This window comes from Lagopus muta, chromosome 2, assembly GCF_023343835.1.
Source record: "Lagopus muta isolate bLagMut1 chromosome 2, bLagMut1 primary, whole genome shotgun sequence".
Lineage (NCBI taxonomy): Eukaryota > Metazoa > Chordata > Aves > Galliformes > Phasianidae > Lagopus > Lagopus muta.
The window spans coordinates 45879626-45892496 of NC_064434.1; positions in this window are offsets into that span (position 1 = coordinate 45879626).

A 12871-nucleotide genomic window follows, 5' to 3' on the forward strand; every position below is an offset into this window, starting at 1 on the left:
GGTTTTTAAAATCTCCAGTGGAGACTCCACAACCTCTCTGGGCAGCCTGTTCCAGTGCTCTGAAGCATGGAAGCACAAGACTGCTTTTGAACATTTCCCTCTTAGGATATGGATGTTATCTGACAGGGGTGATGTAAAGCTTCAGTTAGTATCTGCAGAATGTTTTGAAGTTTTGAAAGGAGGACCACAAGTACTATTTATATGTCTTCACCCCTAGTCTTTGTTACAAGATGACATGTCTGTCCAGAGGTGAACTACAAAGATCCAGATGAAAGAGGACATTGCTGCTTACAGTTAGAAAGACCCAAATAAGATATGAGGAATATGAGCTCTCAAAGCTGTGATGGATTTAGATAAAGAAGCAAATTCATTAGTAGGTAAAAATAGGTGTGTCTTTGTGGGTTCTGGAGTTTTTGTTTGTTTTTGTTTTGTTCTTTTGTTTTTGAAGTATAGAATCAGTGGGCAGTTTTCCTAGGAGAAAACTGAAGAACTGAAGAGTATTAAAATATCCAACGCCATTCCCATTCCACAACTGCAAGAACAGGGAACGGTTACTTGCGTTATGTGTCTTGTTACCATCAAGTAGGTAAGTGTTCCAGGATTTGGGATTGTTAGGTTAATTCTTGTGTTTGTGTATGTGATAACCTATGCTAAAAGAGAGCTTGGAAGATAGAGTTCTCAGCCAATCAGTGCTGCTTTCTGAAGTTCTTTCCAGTAGCACAGCTCATACTGTTGGTAATGAGGAAGGGATACCATCCAGAGACACCCGGAAAGCTTGAAAAGTGAGTCCATGAGAACTTCGTAAGGTTCAGTAAGACCAAGTGCAAGGTGTTGCACTTGGACTGGGCAATCCCAGATGTGAGCACAGGCTGGGAGAAAAAACCTATTGAGAGCAGCCCTACAGAGAAGGACTTGGGGGTCCTGATGTGCAAAAAGCGGGACATGAGCCAGCAGTATGCTGTTGCAGCCTGGAAGGCCAACAGTATCCTGGGCTGCATCAAAAGAGGAATGGCCAGCAGTGAGAATGACGTGATTGTCCCTCTCTCCTTTGCCCTTGTGAGGCCCCTGAGAAGTATTGCATCCAGGTCTGGGGCTCCCAAAACAGGAAAGATGATGAGCTTTTGGAGACGGTCCAGACCAGGGCCACAAGGATGGTCAGAGGGCTGGAGCACCTTTCCTATGAAGACAGGCTGAGGTAGCTGGGCTTGTTCAGTTTGCAGAAGAAAATGTTCTGCGGACGCTTCATTGTGACCTTTCACTACTTAAAGGGAGCTTATCAGCAGGAGGGAGGCTGACTTTTTACATGGTCAGTGATAGGACAAGGGGTACTTGCTTTAAACAAAAGAGGAGACACTTAGGTTTGATGTTAGGAAGAAGGTCTTTACTCAAAGGGTGGTGAGGCACTGGCACAGGCTGTCCAGAGAAGCTATGAATGCCCCATCCCTGGAGGTGCTCAATGCCAGGCTGGATTTGGTCCTGGGATGCCCTGCCCACCCCAGGAGGTTGGGTCTAAATGGGCTTTAAGGTCCCTTCTCACCCAAGCCATTCTATGACCCTATGAAAGTATCTGATAGTTGCTCCTAGCAGACACCACTGTAACCAGAGATTAATTTTTAGGTATAGTGCAAGCAGAAATTGTTCAAACTAGACTGTCTCCTTAATGTCACAGCTTGCTTTCCAAAAGAGACAAAGAAAATAAGGTAAATAAGGTAGCTATGGATCTCTTGGTTAGGGAAATGATACTTCCTAAGTAGCTGCAATAGCAGCAAGAAGTGACTTGCTAGCCCTGTTTGAATTAGTTCTCTTTCTGGAAGTTGGTATGTAGACCCACCTGAATATTTAAAATTAATTTGATAACACAAAAGCCATGCTTGCAAGAGTGACCTGCTGTTCAAAGAAAACAAACTCCATTGCGGAGCTGTTGGTAACAGGCTCCTCATTGGACAAGAGCCCTTCTGGACCAGCAAGTAAAGACCTGCACAGACAGGGCCTTTATAAAAGGTAAGTGAGGAAAAAAAAGAAAACATGCAAACAAACAAAAAATACCACCACCAAAAATATATAAACAAAAGAAACAACAACAACAAAGACAATGGAAAAAAAAAAAAACACCCCCAAAATAAAACTTCATCAACTAAATTAGATTTTTTCCTGACCCTCTGGAGCAAGCTGAGCAAGTTGTCATAGGTGTAAAATACTCCACCTTCTGTCTTTAACAAATGTAATTTAATTACAAGAGATACCGTCTCCACTGGAGTGCGAAGCCTAGCCCCCTTTGAAAACCACAAGGAAACAGAATCCAAAATTGATTAAGGTAACATTTTTGAGGAATGAATCATGAAGCCAGTCACAAGCCTTACATTGCGGTTCAGGAGCCTGTTAAAGCAAGTTTAACAAGACATTGTACCTCTGAGGAGAAGCAAATATTTTCCATTTTGATAATGAAAAAATGACAAAAATCATGGGCTGATGCTCACAGTACTTGAAGGAACATGATCCCCCCCCACCCTCTGGTTTTATTTTTGCATATCTTACCTACATATTTAGTTCCTAATGAATATCAGGCAAGAAAATGTAAAAGAGTGGAGAGATTAATACTTGGAAAAATTCCCTGAGCCTATTTCCTGAATGTATTTATTTAGGTTTATTTGAATTCTTTTCCAGTAATTTATTCTGCTGTTAAATACATAGCTTTGTGAATAAATGATCACATGGAAACAATATCATTTGTAAGCTTAAACATATATGGAATTTTTAGAAGGACCCATTTTGGCTTAATTCTTCTGTCACTGAGTTCTGTGAGAGTGAAGTTAAGCAATGAAAAGTGCTTCTGAAATTCACCCTTAAATGTAGTTATTGCTAAGGGAAATGTCTGATTCTTCTGGGCTGTATCCACCTGCATTCCATCAGAAATGGAGTGTGGACAACACAAAAATGAAGAAACTGATCACATTTGTGTGAATTAGGGGATTGAAAGCAGACAGGAGGACTCACACATGGTGCTGTCACAAATGATAAAATGATAATAATGGAATACCACTGGAAATTTTCTCTTGTTGTTATCTATGTAAGTGTTACACCCTGAAGGTTCATCACACCTCACTTCTCCCCTGCTGTTTCCATATTAAGTCTAACACTTGGCAGAGGTATACAGTGAAATGATGGTGCATAAATGTATTTAGAGGCTCAAAGAGATGAAGCATAGCCCAGAGAAGTTTATTTTCGATACAGAAATATTGATTTTAGTGATCACTGATGTCCACCAAACTCTGTCTTACCTTAGTAAGTTTTTGCTTTTGTGTTGCCTACACAGAAAGTTGTTGTTTCATGATCACAAAGCTTCTGATGTAGTTACAAATTGGGAACAAAATGAGAAAGAAGGAGAAAATACCTTCACAGTGATGTTAGAATAGGACCATCAACTTGAATGAACTGAGAAGAGATTCAAATCCCACTGTTCTCTATTTAAACCCCAGTGCAAATCTAATCTAATCTAATCTAAAGAGGCTTTAGGGCTTTGACTTGCATCTTGTTGTTGTTATTGCATACAAGTTATGATAGTCATTAGTTTAATAATCTTTGGATACACGGAAGCAAAAGCAAAACAGTTCTTCTGAAGTTCATCTCTTCCTAAATGCTTTACATGCTAGGTGTAATTACAAGAAGCAATACCTGCACTGGAAACGTTCTGCGTGAGTCTACCATTTCAAGCTGCAGAACATGGAAGTGCTGAAGTGTTCCTGAGGATATCAGGAGAAATAAAACGTTCCTTATCTCCTGTGACAAAGATAAAAAAGAGGAACATGTGTAATGTAGCTCTTCAGGAAAGCCATGAGTTCAAATGACAAACACGGCGGAGGGGAGCTAAACACAGGATGTTCCCAGCAGCATTCAACTGGAGCAACACAGGGGTAGGAAATGCACCATTTACAAGAGAGATTGGACATTAAAAAAAAAAACAAAAAAACCTAGTAGGCTACACTTAGCATCTATCTGCTGTGTCAAAGGCAATATAATAGTAAATCGCAGTGAAGGGTCCAATTAGGACTGAATCCTGAAGGCGAGTGTGCTGGGGACCGTGTTTGAGCAGCAGCACAAACAAAAGCACGGTCCCATTAGAACTACTGCTTGGAAAAACTTGCACTGTGATGCTGGCTCCAAAGGCCCGAATTAAATATGAGCCTGGCTTGTGCTGGGCACTGCATAAACATTCAGGAGACAGACCCTGCTCTGAAAAAGTACCCAGGCTAAAGCAAAAAGGTTAGGCAGTTTTACTTCCTACCATTGTTAAAATCTCATTTCTATTTGTCTTGGTCAAGATTATGGAGGGGGAGGGAATTAATTACCAACTTCCTTTTTCTTTTTTTAAGATCCTTGTTTCTTTTCTAGTTCATGCTCTTTGCTAGTTTCTTTTCTTAGTTCGTGCTCTTTGCCTTCATAAAAGTTAAACTGTGATTCCAAAAGGCTTCCAGCCACATCCGAGTGGCCTGGGCATTTTCAGAGGTACAGATAGCGATGGGTATTTTAGGCAATAAGAAGGATCAAATTAGAAACGGTTCTTAAGTGACAAAAAATCACGAAGCCCAAAAACCTCAAAATGAAGCTAGGACCAAATTACTGATAGCTCTCTAGTGACGCTTTGAGGCCGTTCTCATGTACTGAAAGTAAAGTAAGCTCTGCTCCTTCAAGTGGCTGCTCCATTCCCTGACGGCAGTGTCTGCTTGGGAATAGTTTGGCTTTTTGGGAAGGAGGGAAGGATGGTACCTACTTTGGAGAGACAGTTTGTATGTAGGTGCACGATTTTAAATATTGAGCTGGCTATTAGTATTCATTCTTACCAATACATGTTCGCTCCGTTATAAAATACTGATAAACTGAAGTACGGAAACAAAGAATCCTCGTGGATTTTATTTCTATTAAGAAAGTGCCTTAACTCCTTGATTTTTACAATTACTTTTTTGTGACTACTAGGCATATTGATAGGAAGTCTGCTCAGCCCAAACTGTATTTCAGTACTACAGATATCAGAAGAAAATATTTGCATTTCAGCTGACTTACTGTGAGAAAACAAGAGAAAAACTACTGGGAAATCAGCTCAGATGACTATATACATGAAACACTCTAGTTCTTGCTAGCCATCTGCCCAATGAGCTGAAATGCATGTGTATCTTGTGCATTAAATAATAATTTCAAAATAAAACAACAAAAACACATCTATTAGAGATTTTTTTTTTTCCAGATGGCATTGAAATAAAATGGCTTAACTAGTTTGTGAAATTAATTGTCTTCACTATCAGTTCTAACAACTGTGCCACATTTATCAGAGACACCCATAAATAAAAAGTTTAAAAACTTGTCCATCTATTCCTCTAACATAGACAGGATTGGTCGTACAAGCATTGCCTGATGATATTTTCACCATCATGTTGCATAAATCAGCTAAACTGGTAAAAACACTTGTGGTTTGGCAATATTTATGGTCTCTGTATTGCTAGCAGCATGTGAGAGCAATGAGAGGGAATTTCCCTAAAATTATTACAGCCAACATAACCACTGAGACATATAGTGCTTGCTGCTACCAAGAGTGTTAAACTTGGACAACTCTATCTACGGCTTGCCAAGTGAGGGAAATAATAATATTTTAAAATAATAATTAAAAAATAGTCCTGAAATGATTCACACATTAGGAAATTAACCAAACAATTTCTGGGCCATTAGTGAGAGAGCTTGACAAGAAGAAGAGAGATAGTCTAGAGAACTGGAGAAAAGCAAATAGGATACCAATTTTAGGTACAGTTTCATAAAATAAATGGGGAAAAAAAAAGATAGAGGAAAGAGAAGTGGCTGGAGATTAAGAAGAAAGAAAATGGAGGGACAGACAGAAGGACAATGAGACACGGGTGTTATGGAATGACAGTGTTATGAAGCAAAGACAAAGGGACTTACAGAAAAATCAGCCAAAATAACAGAAAATGCACCAGAGAAAATACACATACAGATAAATAAAGCAGTAAGAATTAGTCAAGATCAGCTTCTCAGAAGTAGAACACATCAGGCCAATGTAATTTTCTCCTTTGATAGCATATCCAGACTAGTATTTAAGGGGGGACTTGAGATCTTGACTGCACTAATATTTTCAATTAGGAAATGAGAACCAGAAAAACAGGTCCTGAGCAAAGTCAGCAGAGAAACTTAACTTCAAGGTACAACATGAAAGGCTTGCTGCCATCCCAGGAGGACTGGGAGTGCACATACAAGAAAATTCAGAAAACTCTTAACTTCTCATGATAATAAACTGAAAATATGATCCAAAATTAAAGAGTAGTTCAGCAGAGAAGAAATCTAGTTCAGAAAAAGAAGATGGGAACTACCCAGACAGCAAGAAAGGGAGTGGGGTTGAAGTGGCTGCCCAGCAGTAGTCTTCTTCACAGCACAGAGACCAGGATTCAACACTATAGTAACAAGCACACAGTTTTAAGGAAGATGTGCTTTATGAGCAATTTTCAGGTGCATGGAAATTGCACAGGAAGGCAACACACAGGCATTATAAAGTAAAATGTGGGTTTGTATAGCCTAAAAAAAGGTTTGGAAGGCTAGGCGTTTAGTGAAAGGTTAAAATAAGGAGAGAGCTGTTGTTCTTTGTGTCATCTGGAGAAAGGACCAAAATAATTAGTATAGTTTGTAAGAAAGAGGATGTTGCTTAAGCTTTAGGAAAAGATTTTCAATTGCAAGCATAATTCAATGGTCTAACAGATTACGCAACAGGAAAGTTGTGGAAAACTTTCTTCCTTGTGGAGGTTTGAGGCTAGATCGTCTGAAAAGGACAGTCTGTCTTTATTCTACCTTAATACCAGTGGTGAGCAAAACTATAGCTCAAGATTCTTTCCTCACCTATGTATCCTTGCCTTAGAATGTTAATTCGATGCAGTATTTTTAAAAAGGTCTTGAGAGACCAGGAAAAAGCTTTGTCTTGTGTTTCAGTAAAAGTTAAGGTGGTGTACAGGAAAGGGAGTGTACAATAACAGTTGTCCAGAATTTACCTCATGAGATACATATGTATAAACATCCAACTAAATAAAAATACACACGTACTAACAGAGCCACCTATTATTCCTAATGTGCTTATCAGTAAGGAGTCTAAACAGAAACAGATTTAGGAAATAAATCAATTGCTTTTAACATTTATTTTACAAAAATAATCGTATAATATTCCATTATGCGTTAACTATTCAGTCCAAAAAGCAGGCCATATTAAGCTAGATATTGTACACACACACACACACACACACAAAAAAAAAAAAAAAAAACTATGAGATTTCATCAGTGTGAGATTTCATCAAAATCTGTAGCTTTATAGAAGAAGAGCTGAAAGCAAAAAAGCACTGAATTATTGCCATTCATGTTTCATGGCAAACAATGCCAATAGGAATGTTTCAGTTCGTTGGAATTTTGCATGAATTAACTTGAATTAAAAGTCTGTGGTGACCAAGCTATCTGCTAAATATTGCAATATACATATCTGCATAACAGCTGCAAATACAACTATATACTTGCAGTACTTATGTTATATACCTAAATAGTGGTCTGGGGTACAACTGCATTCAATGGCAAACATGTCTGTAACAAGCTATAGCAGTCAGAAAAGTCTTTTGTCAGAAAAGAACATTTTTAGTTAGAGAGAAAGAGAAATTCACTTCATTCTTCTCTGAGTTTTCCCTTTTGGACTAATCTTCAGCCTCTAAAAAGACAATCTAACATTTTCACAGTTTGTAACATCTTTTTATACATATATACTATATACATTAATTTTTTATACACATGCATATACACAGTCTACAAAGAACAGCAGTGATGCTCTTGTTTTTCTGTCTGAATTGACTGCATTATGACAAGTTGTGGGTTTCAGGGAGCATTGTGTTAGATTCTTCATCACAATTTCTGTCATGACATTAAGAGAATCATAGAATCACCAAGGTTGGAAAAGACCTCCAGGGTTGTCTAGTCCAACCGTCTACCTACCACCAATGTTTCCCCACTAAACTATGTCTCTTATTAAAACATCTTGAACACCTTCAGGGGTGGTGACTCCACCTGGGCAGTCCATTCCAGTGCCTGACCACTCTTTTGGAGAATAAATTCTTCCTTATATTCAACCTGAATCCCCTCGGCACAACTTGAGGCCATTCTCTCTGGTCCTGTTGCTGTGTAATATGTCATGGGCACACACTACTACTCTTTTAGCTGTTCTCTTTGAGCATCTTCTTTTAGTTTTAACACTCTCCTATAACTGGTTTTATTTCACAGAAAACTCAGCCGCCTCATTGTGTACTCATCTTTTCATTACACATCCATGTACTGAAGTTAAACCCAGCCTGAATTGGAGCATGCTGAATTTCCAGTCCTCCATGAGCGGTGATTGCCACAGTCTGATTATGGTGGATATGGAGATTCCCTGATCTCAGAATGCTGTCAATCTGAGTATTCAGATCAAATTTTTTCATCTTTTATTTTTCAAAGTATTAACATTTCTTATTTATCCACTAGAAAAACCTGACTACACCACAGAGGAACATCACTTTTAGGTTTCTGTTGTGAGGCCAATTTCCTCTTAAAACAAGGAAATGCAAAGAAAGTACAAAGCCAAGGTTCAGAAACTGTCAAAAATAGGCATGAAAACGTAATTTGGCTCCTTTCAAAAAAACTTTTTTTTTTTTTCATTGAAACTAAGATTGTAGTTACAGACATGAAGGATTTTTTGTAATGTCCCTCTCTCAGCCAGCAAGATGGGTTTTGGTAGTACCTACTCCTTACATGCCTGTAGTCATCTAAGATATAGTTGTTTATGCAGATCAGAAAATGTAACAGTAATGTAGTGTTTCTCAAAACAGTACAGAATGAGGTTGATGTCTCTTACATCTTACATGCCTATAATCCAGGTTACAAAGTAGTGACAAAAGGGTGAAAGTACTCTTGTGCTTAAAGGACTGAACCAGAGACCCCCAGAATTATGTTCTGACACTGTCTCTGCCACTGGTTTATAGAACAACTTTGGGCAAAAGATTAATATCTTAGAAATATTTTATCAGTTTTGTTTGGTTTTGGTTTTATCTTCCAGGTTGCCTAGATCTTTACTACTCCTATATAACAAAATAGGAACTATTTTGCTATTAATATGAACTGCTATTTAAAGTTCTCTATGCAAGAATGAAGAATGCAGAAGTCATAGATGGTTTAGAAGTTTTGATTTTAGTCTACAGCTCTTTGCTGTAGCTCTGTCTGTATAAGGGGACAAAAGCACTCCCCAACTTCACACTTGGATTTGATGTCTAGGCATCCTTCAAAAGATCCAGAGAAAGTTAGCTACCTGGGAAGTTCATTTTCAGTGTCCTGCTCTCAGCTACCCTCTTTAGCCAGTACAAAACATAGCAAAGAGGGGAAAGAAAAGATATGGGGGACTTTCTATATATGTTTTCATGTACTTATCTTTACAATTGTTGAGAGTGGGAGCACACTAGGGAACTGCTGGTGAGCTTAAACTTCTGGCTGAAGAGATCTGAATATTCATCTCAGAAGAGTCCTCACCTCCCAGCATATTCACTTTAGTAGAAGAGCAGGAGCTGGAAAGGGAGTGTATAATGTCTGCCTTATTGGGGCTATCCCATTGGGTTTCAAGTATTAGATACTTAGTGGGCAGTAAAAGAATCTAAGTCTTTTGTTCCTGGATTTAAATAGCTGAGTTGCTCTTTTTCTAACTATGGGCTTTTGTCAAAGCAGACTGTAAGCTCTGTAAGGATATAAAGAGGATGTGAAGTCTTAGCACTTTTGTAGCAACCTCAGCCTTTGTGATCATCTGACTTGTGTTTGTCACCTTTTCAACATTCAGTCTAGTTTCTGGGTGTTACTTCTCTATTTCAGATAAAGAAGTAAGCTGTAACTTCATATGCATGCAAAATGGTGTCCTTGTACCTGTTTTATTAAGGTTTTCAGATCTGAGCTCAAACTGATATCAGCTGGGGAGGAAAGCTGACAGGAGAGCTAAACTTCTTCACTCCTCCTATACTGAAGAAACAGCAACCCCCCCAGGCCTTCTTAAGACAATTGGCCTTAGCAGCTGGAGTTCTTGAGAAACATATTCATAATTGAGATGTCATTAAAGATATTCTTAGTAAATGCATCCCTGGCAAACTCATTTTACACAAGGATTTAAAACTAAATTAAGAAAAATAGAGAGGGAAAAAATGAAAGAGGTCTACATAGTATGCACAAAAATGACAAGTTGATTTAAAACTACATAACTAATTTTCTTCAACTCAAATCTGTTTTCTTGAAGAGGCTATATTGTAAGCCAATACAAAGATTTCTGGCTTGCCACTTTTGACTTAACTAGACACAGAAAATTTCAATAAGAACATATGGAAGATATATTTTTTTTCACATTCATTTAGCTGAAGCTATTTTGTTCAAACTTTTCTGACATAATCCAAGAGTAAAACCAAATATGGAAATCCTCAGCCCTAGAAGAATGTAAGAAATTAATGAGAGGTTCTAAGTTGGAGCTAAAATGAAAGTTGGCACCAAACTGCAACTAAACAGTCGTTAGAATGGATTATTTAATAGAGCTGAAACTATCTTGAGTACTTTGTTTAAAAAAATAGAAAAGAAAAAAGACATAAAACTTCTCCTTAATCACTCATGAATCTTCTAGAGGGCAACCTTTCCAAGCTGGCTACTAGAGTTTGAGATGTTTCACCAGGCCTTTTAAGTAATACCACTCTTATACTATATACGTATGTGTATATATACATATATATATACCCACATGTCTTGCAGAAGATGGGTATTGTCCTAGAAAGCAAATGAGCTTGAGCTGCAACTTTGAAAAGAGCAAACATAACTGAAAATGTTTGATGGACAATGGAAATGGTAATTGTAAATGATAGATGTCAGAATAGGAAGTGGGAAATGCATTTCCCGGCTGCCCTGTTAAGTCATGGCCTTATATAATGCTGCAATCTCTTTGTAGTTTGAATGCAATAAAAGTTTTGTTTTTTTTTTAATTTGCTCTGTGTGCCATGCTGCTGAATTGACATTTTTTCAAATGAGTTGTGCCATCTGTAGTGAGAATACAGCTATACCTGCACAACACAGACTTCTGCAGCTGAAGTTGCTCTCCTCCCTACAGCAAACTGAGACCTTCAGAAAGAATAACTTTTACATCAGAGCCAGATGCAATCAGTGAAGCAGGAAACAGAGACATGGCATTTGACAGTCCTAAGACGATGAGCAGAACTCTAGTGTTAAAACAGGGTGAGAGTTAATGGCCTTAGGTTGCACCAGGGGAGGTTTAGGTTAGATATTAGGAAAATTTGTTCTCAGAAAGAATTGTAATGCACTGGAACAGACTGCCCAGAGAAGTGGTGGAGTCACCATACTTGGAGGTGCAAATTGGGCACTAAGGTACATGGTTAGGGAGCATGGTGGGGATGGGCTGACAGTTAGACAAGGTGATCTTACTGTTTTTTTCCATTCTTAGTGATTCTATGATTCTGCGGTGCAACCACTGGTACAGTGCTACAGGAAGAACCCATGTGAGCTGATCTCTGAGACTGTGGACTCTCAGGACCAGATGGATATCATCCACACCATTGCATGTGGCGGGAGCAGCAGTGGTGACTGGAAGCAGCAAAGCTCTGGGACCTCCAGCCACCATCACCATGAGGTTGCAGCACAAGCTTGCCCCAGCTGCACAGCAGGCCATGCAACCCTGGGTGGTAGATGCTCCTGGATGCTTCCCAGGAAGGGTCTCCCTGGGGATGCAGAGTGCTGCCAGTAATGTAACACAGCCAGGCTCCTTTCTCCTGGAGAGCAAAGTCAATTGGCTTTTGGCCACCTCTTTCACAGGAGCCCAGCAATGGGGTAAGGGTTCCCTCTACAGAAACACAGCTCTCTGGCTTGCTTGCAATTTGATCTATAGCTGTCAAGAGCAAATGTTGCCTGCACTTAGCAAAACACATAAAATAGTTCATATAAGAACATCTCTTGTTAAGGAAAACCCATTGTTAAATGCTTTTACAGAATTGATTGAATCATGATATTTATACCAAGAGCATTTCATTAAATCCCTAGCACAAAAATATTTTGTGTCCATGCTCCAACTACTAATTGATTTTATCTTGATGAGTTTTGTTCAGGCTTTGATATGACTGTCTGAAATAAACAGCAAGACTTCAGTTTTGTCCCCTGTCAAAGACTGAATTCTGCACGCCTTCTACATGAAAATAATCTTGTTAACTTTAGTGTCAGTGTATGAAATCACTGCATGCAATAGGAGCAAGAAAAAAACCTGATGTACAGCACTGTGGTGTGGTAAATACTGACTTAAGTATGTCTAATGATAATTAACGGCCAGATTTGTTGCTTTTCATTATCTTGTTCAGCTAAGCAAACACATTTCAGAGGAGTCAGGCAATGTCCAGAAAAGTTGATTTATCAGTAACAGACGGCCAAAGCTGTTCTGTACCGCTTTCAAATGAATAATCCTTTCCAAAACTAAATAAATATATGAACTACTTTGTGAAATAAATGTGTCATTTGTGCAATGAAAAACACATGAGTTGTAAGATGGTTTCTACTGCTTTTTCTCTTTTTTCCCTTCAGGTTTTCTATGTTGTCAGCAATTTGAAATCTTTCAGAAACAACAGATTATAAATGATCCAGGAAACTTCATTAAAGCTTCTAATTTTTACCAAACTGACCATGCAAATTATTTAGTGTGGAAATGGAAGAGCAGCAGTGGAAATGCCATGTCATCCTATTTGTACAAATTTGGAAACATAGTCAGAAACTGATTTTAGTTCCCTTTTAACTAAAG